The sequence below is a fragment of the Capsicum annuum genome, chromosome 12 (genome assembly GCF_002878395.1).
Source record: "Capsicum annuum cultivar UCD-10X-F1 chromosome 12, UCD10Xv1.1, whole genome shotgun sequence".
NCBI lineage: Eukaryota > Viridiplantae > Streptophyta > Magnoliopsida > Solanales > Solanaceae > Capsicum > Capsicum annuum.
The window spans coordinates 38,843,960-38,851,326 of record NC_061122.1 but is presented as its reverse complement, the minus strand read 5'-3'; the positions used below and the strand labels follow the sequence as shown (position 1 = coordinate 38,851,326).

The window sequence follows — 7,367 nt, the reverse complement described above, 5'->3', positions numbered from 1 at the left end:
GATGTGCCTTTATGGGGAAGACAAATGTCACCAATCTCTTTACATTGTGACTCACAGGCGGCAATTGGGATTGCTAAAAATAATGTATACAATGGTAAAAAGAGACATATTCGCATCACACATGGTGCAGTAAAACAATTGTTGAAACATGGTGTTATTTTCATGGAATATGTAAGATCCGAAAGAAATTTGATGGATCCTATGACCAAGGGTTTGACAAGGAAAATGATCATTCAATCGTCGAAGGGGATAGGGCTAAATTCCATGGATTGAGGTAATATGGTGGATACCCATTTGTGTTCAAACGAAGCCATGTAGGCCATCAATAAACGCTACTTATCTTATCCCTATGGCGTGAGGTAGTGTATTATAAGGTTGAGCTTATTTTTACTCTTAATGATCCATGGCCTTAAGGTGGTCTATGAGATGGACTTGATGGATCACCTATATGAGTGTAAAAGGTTGGTCACCTTTTTATGAAAGACTTGGGTTGTCTTTCTAGAGCACTCATGAGACCTAGGGTTTGTGTGCATGACCATAAAAGCACTTTATGAGTATCACGGAGTTTGCATAAAATCAAGGATATGGTATGTGTTGTGGAGGTCTCAGCTTATTTCCATTTTGTTCAAGAATACTTCACTTTGTGGATATTTGTTGTTGCCTCATTTCACTAAGTATCAATTCAAAATTGAAAGATATTGATACTTAACTACGTGTTCCTTTCTTTTGCCCAGAAACTATTCCTATTATTTATTTATTTAATTTTCATTGCATTTTGTGGGGGACTGTGAGATTTTTCGTTCATGAATGATAATAAATTCATTGCATTCATTTCTCTCCAATTAATTATGTAGATTAAAATACAACGTAAAAAGATATACATTGTTTAATGAGATGAAATGAAACACTTTTCTTAAATAAGATAATAACTGATCTCATTTTTTCTTCACCAAAAATGTTCATTTCCAAACCTATATAATTGTGTCTTCACTTGATGAATAAACAACATCCAAAGAAAGATATACCATTTGCCTATTCTTGGATTTCTCTCTTAATTGTTTTCTCATCATTGGTATTCTATTTCTTGTGAATTTCTGGGCAATAGTTTGTGCAACTCCAAACTTCCAGCCACGAGTGCACGTGTTTGGAAGTAGTTGTGGAACCTTGGAAAGCGACCGGCTAAAAGGATTTGCACCGAAATCAGGCCGAAATCGCTTTCAAGGCAGTGGCTTGCCACGCCACAGTATTTGTGATAACTTTCTTACTATTATTAATTCCTATCCAATATCAATATTGTAGCCTATTCCAATAAAAATAACATGTTAAAAGATGAAAATAATGAAAAAGTTTAAGAAATATATATAAATTATATCATAGTAAATAATTTTTATGTAGTAAATATTTTTAAAAATTATATAAATATAATATCAAGTTGGTTCGCCATGATTCGTCTTTTTCTTTTAATTAAAATCAATTCAAATCAATTATAGTTGATTTTTTTTTCAACAACAAACCAAACCATTAATCGAATTCTTTTTTGATTTGACTCAATTTGTGGTCCGATTTTATTCAGCCCTCCAAGTAAGTCACGTATTCAAATCATAGCTAGTTGCGGAACTCTAATAATTTTCTGAATTTCTAAATACGAATTGGTAACCTCACCACGGTATATAAGACGACACATTTTCAAATGATACTCTAGAAATTAAATATCATTTTGAGACTATAATGCATGAAGTCTTTTTATACCTAAACTCACCAATATAATCCGATACTAACAAGTGAAAAATCATGCATAAGCCAGTACAACTATTACGAAAAGTTGCCACCGCACGACTATAAGGAAACGGTGCCACCGCCTGAATTAGGTTTCTCTACAGGTACATTAGCCCATTTAAGATCATTGAATGTGAAGAAACGTACAAAGCCAAGTGATGAAGATTATTTACATTTAGCATTTTTAATTTTATAATTTTCTTGGTCAAAATTCTAAAATATGCATATTTCAAAACTAATCTATGTTTTGCCATTAAATTTTAGAAACACTTTTGTCCAACCTTAGTGTTTGTCAATTTTTTTAGAAGTAATTCTAAGTATATTTTTCTCAAAGAAAATTGTCAAAAAATATTTTTAAGTAAAAACAACAACCTCTACTACTCTTAAAATATACTCTCTTCCAAAAATTTGATAAACACCGTACTTTTTAAAAATAAAAAATAAAAAAATCTTTTGATCTCCCAAAAGTTGGCCAAACAGGTTACTACTCCTATCAATTCATATTGATATCTCTGATGTTAATTATACTAACTCTCCGTCCATGGTGGCAGAGCTAGAATTTTCATTGACGAGGTTCAGAAGTAAATATAGGGACTAGTCGAAAGGATTTCAACATCTACTATATATACAAAAAAATATTTTTGACCATGTAAAATAGTATAATTTTCCGACAAAGAGGGTTATGAACCCCCTCAATTTAATGTGGCTCCGCCACTGTCCGTCCATCTTTACTTATTTATTTTCCTATTTTGGAATGTACTATTGTCTAGTTTATAAAATGAGATAATTTATCTATTTTTATCCATTTTATTCATAACATCAAGTACGATTCATAATCTAATACATGTTTTAAAGTATTAAATTTATTATATTCAAAGAGAAATTACTTCTATCATGTAGTGGTTCTTAATTCTTGTGTCAATTGGAAAATGAACAAGTAAAAATGGGCGACGGAAGTAAGTGTCACCATATCGATCATTTTCCCAACAAATAGACTAGTTAGGTTCTCAAATTAGTTTCATTCCATATTGGTCCACAAAAATTGAATCAAGACGACATGGTTTACTCTTCTTCCCATCTCCCATTGCTACTATTCATTCTTGTCCAACTAATTGTTGTCCAAAACTATTTTTCTTGCAGAGCTCATCCAACTGATGGTTTCACTCCTCTACCACTTAACCAAAGCAACTTCCAAATGCAAAAGCCTTATGATGTGCCTGTGAATCAATCCTTCATTGATGGAGTTCACAAATTCTGGGTTTTCAAGACTGACAAGCCTCATGCTCCCACTAGCCAAACAAAACCCCGTACTGAAATTCTTATAAAGGTAAAGCTCAAAAGGAAATTTATCAATTTTCAATTACTCGTGTAGTGGTTTCAAGTTAGTTGTGGTCAGCTATATTGTTTTAAGTATTAATTATGCACTCTGTGTGTTATTCTAATATGACTGATTAAGATAAAATTAATGCTTTCAAGAGATAATTTAAAAGGTTTGAGCTAATGCTCGCTCGCTTTCCTTGACGAGACTTGTTTATAACACAGTTAATCTGACCATTAGGACATATAATCCTTGGTTCACATGAGTTTTTGATCGACTTGGTCGGCATGTATGATCAAGAGTTCCTTCAAAAGATTGATATAATCAAGTTTTTCTTATGCTAGTCGTCAACTTACCTCTATAACTCTCACATTAATCTATTCATGTTCGTAAGTCATTAAGTGTTACTAAGGAAAAAAGAGCTCCCCACACCCACCCCACACCCCCCTCTCTCTCTATCTTATAATTTATGTAGCATCTTTCGTATTTGAAGAGTCAATCAAGTTTTTCTTCGACGGTGATACTTCATCTGTGTTTTTTAAATAAAGGATTTGACTCTCAAAATTTGAACAATATCACATAAACAGTGATCCTTTCATCTGTGATCCATTATTTATAATGATTTATTAATGTTACATATATATAGGGGTATGAATATTCATCGGGTGTTTGGCAATTTGTGGCAAATTTGTATGTCCCAAGAGGTACATCTGGTGTATCAATAATGCAAGTATTTGGAGCAGCACCACCAGTGGCCACCACTTTAGTGCTAAGAGTTTACAATGGAAACCTTTATTATTATAGAGAAAAAGTGATTGAATCAAATATTTATAATAGATGGTTCAGATTAAATGTGATTCAAGTCTCAAGATGTTGGTAAGGTTTATATTAATGGAACACTTAAGCACCAAGCATCAGGAAGAGGTGGAGACCGCCATTATTTTAAATTTGGAGTTTATGCACAGGATAATGAGTCTGATCGTACGGAGTCTCGTTGAAGAGGGGTTAAGCTTTACAAGAAATAACCGTAATTAATCTTGTTTATGTAATTTCGTTTAATTAAAAAATATATAATGTATTAGACGAATAAATCATCATCTTGTAGCTTTATCAGCATGAAGATGAGGTTGACTTGAAAAAGTAAAATCAAATGAAACAAGCTTTAATTAATTCGCATGTTATCTATCTTTCAGTCATATTTAGAGATAATGGCGATAAAATTAGCTCATAAAATAATAATTCCACCAATCTTTCTAAGTCATTCATTAGTTCCGCCAATCTTTCTAAGTCATTCATTAGTTTAGTCTGTTTCTGATTCAACCCATATCAGCCCATCAAAATTACGGTTGATATCTAGTCCAAATTGATTCATGAGGATTTTGTCAAAATATTTTCAAAAGAACACTTATTTTTATTTGATATGTTATGTACAACTCATAACAACAAAATTTTTACTAGGCACTAAAAATTAGAAAAAAAAACAAATAAAGTAATAAAAAATAAATAATAATTTGACAGATTGTGTTTTGAACGCTTTTTAGCTCACTTCAGCTCAAATAACTTTCATGCGGATCACTTATTGGAAAAGAGGTAAGGGCACTAACAAAGTGCACCACTTCAGCTCAAATAACTTTCATGCGGATCACTTATTGGAAAAGAGGTAAAGGCACTAACAAAGTGCACGACAGGGTAGCAGCGGAAGAATACCCAAGTTTAAACTTTTCCTTTCAATTTGAACTAAGAGGAGACAAGAAAACCCAAGCAAAACAAAGAATAGGCAACAAATATATCAACCACACAAATACGATAAGACAAGAATAAACCAATCACATAGGACACCAAATTTACGTGAAAAATCCTTGTAAAAACCACGAGACCAAAACCTCCACTATATATAATCACCAAGATTTAAAATATTGTTCTCCAAAATTGGCCACAAAACAAGTGCCAAACAACAAGCAACAACACATACACCACAACACCAAAAACTAGAGAAATAAAGGAGCAAAAGCACCAAAATGCAGCTACTGTTCATGGATGAAAAATAGGAGTTACAGGCTACCAAATCCAACTCTGTCAAACTCTAATCAAAGATTGATATGAGAGTAACAAGGTATCCAAAAAGTATCTCAATCAGACAATAAACAAAGCGAAAATCGCAATTTGAATTTGACAACTGTTGCTGAATTTTAGGTGCGAAAATCTGCACTAGTTTCTCTCCTTGGCTGCTAAAATATCTCTTTTGTGGATAATAAAATAAGACCTAAAAAGATCTATATATATGCTCCATAGTAATGGGCATATGAAAAAAAGTGGGTCGGTCCAAATTGGGTTTTATTTATCCACATAGGAAGGAAAACAAACTCATCACCCAATAATTCTTTCCCTCCCGACTAAGAGGAGGATACCATCATCCCGACGATCATGCAACAATCTTCAAACTTCCCTCTTGGAAAAGCTTTAGTCATCATATCGGAACCATTATTATTTGTATGAATCTTCTCAAGTTCAAGCCACTTATAATCCAATACATCTCAAATTCAACGATATCTCAGATCAATATGTTTAGACTGACCATGTAGAATTCTTACCAAGATTTATAGCACTTTGAATACTATAATACAGAACATACCTCTCTTGAGAACAATCAAGTTTCCCAAAGAATCTCTTCATCCAAAGCGATTATTTACAAGCTTCAACGAAAGAAATAAGCTCAGCTTCTGTAGTAGACCAAGCAACACATTTTTGCAACCTAGATTTCCAAGACACAGCTCCCATGCAAAGTAACCAAATACCTTGAAGTAGATTTGCGAATATCAAAATCACCAGCCATGTCTGAATTAGTATAACCATAAAGAATTAGCTTCCCTGTACCAAAACACAAACTCAGACCACATGTACCACAAAGATATCTCATAATCCACTTAACAGTATTCCAATGTTTTCTTCCCGGATGAGAAAGAAAATGGCTAACAATACCAACAACATGAGCAATATATGATCTTGTACAAACCATAGCATACATCAAATTAACTACCAATAACTGAAGCATAAGGAACTTTCTTCATATCTTTCTTTTTATCATCATTGGAAAGATACTGTTTCATGATCAATTTAAAGTGCATAGCTAAAGGTGTACTGAAAATCTTAGTCTTATCCATGGTGAACCTTTAAAGCACTTTATAAATGCACTTATCTTGTGATAACCACAACTTCTTCGTCGTTCTATTATGAACAATCTGTATGCCAAGAATCTGCCTTGTTGGTCCTAAGTCTTTCATAGAAAAATATTTACTCAACTTTTACTTTAACTTTTCAATCTTGCAAGCATTATGACCAATATCAAGCATGTCATCAACATAAATCAACACAATAATAAAGTCAACATCAGAGAATTTTTTCATAAAAACACAATGGTCTAAAGTAGTCTTTGTAAAGCCATGTTGACTCATAAAGCAACCAAACTTTCTGTACCACTGCCTAGGAGCTTGTTTCAAATCATACAAGCTCTTCTTCAATTTGCAAACATAATTCTCTTTTCCCTTTACTTCAAAATCTTTCGACGGATCCATATGAATTTTTTCATCTAAACTATCATGGAGAAAATTAGTTTTAACATCTATTTGCTCAACCTCTAAATCTAAACTTGTAGCTAATCCTAGAACCACGTGAATGGATGAACTCTTCACAACTGGAAAGAACACCTCAATAAAATCAACTTCCATTTTTAGGTTAAATCCCTTCACAACCAATCTAGCTTTGTGCCGTGGAACTGGGTTACCATATTCATGTTTCACTCAAAAACTCCACTTGTTTTTCAAAGCTTTTCTATCTTTAGGCAGCTTAATCAAATCAAAGGTATGATTATCATGCAAATATTTAATCTCATCTTTCATATCATAAAACCACTTTTATTTTTTTATTTTTTACTTTTCATAGCCTCATCAAGACTCTCAGGTTCTCCCCTACTAGTCAAGAGTACATACTCACTGGGAGAATAATGATATAAAGGTATTCTCTCTCTAGTAGATCACCTGATAACACTCACTGAAGCATTAATAATTGGTTGTTCATCAACCATATAAACTTGTAATGGAGTATCAATAACATCTTGCTGGTCATTTTAAAGATGATCATCATCTTCATTGTCAACTTAATTTTCATCATCATAAAGATTTTCTTCAAGAGTAGTAGTCAAAAGAACTGGATCAATATCAACTAGGCTCTCACTAATTTGAGAATCAACCTTCTTAGCTTTGTCAAAATCTTCAAT

General features: G+C 32.9%; 1 pseudogene; it reads left to right on the top strand.

Moving 5' to 3' along the window:
- The first annotated feature begins 2,818 nt into the window (after positions 1 to 2,818).
- LOC107850176 lies at positions 2,819 to 4,119 on the top strand (annotated as a pseudogene).
- Positions 4,120 to 7,367: the final 3,248 nt, after the last annotated feature.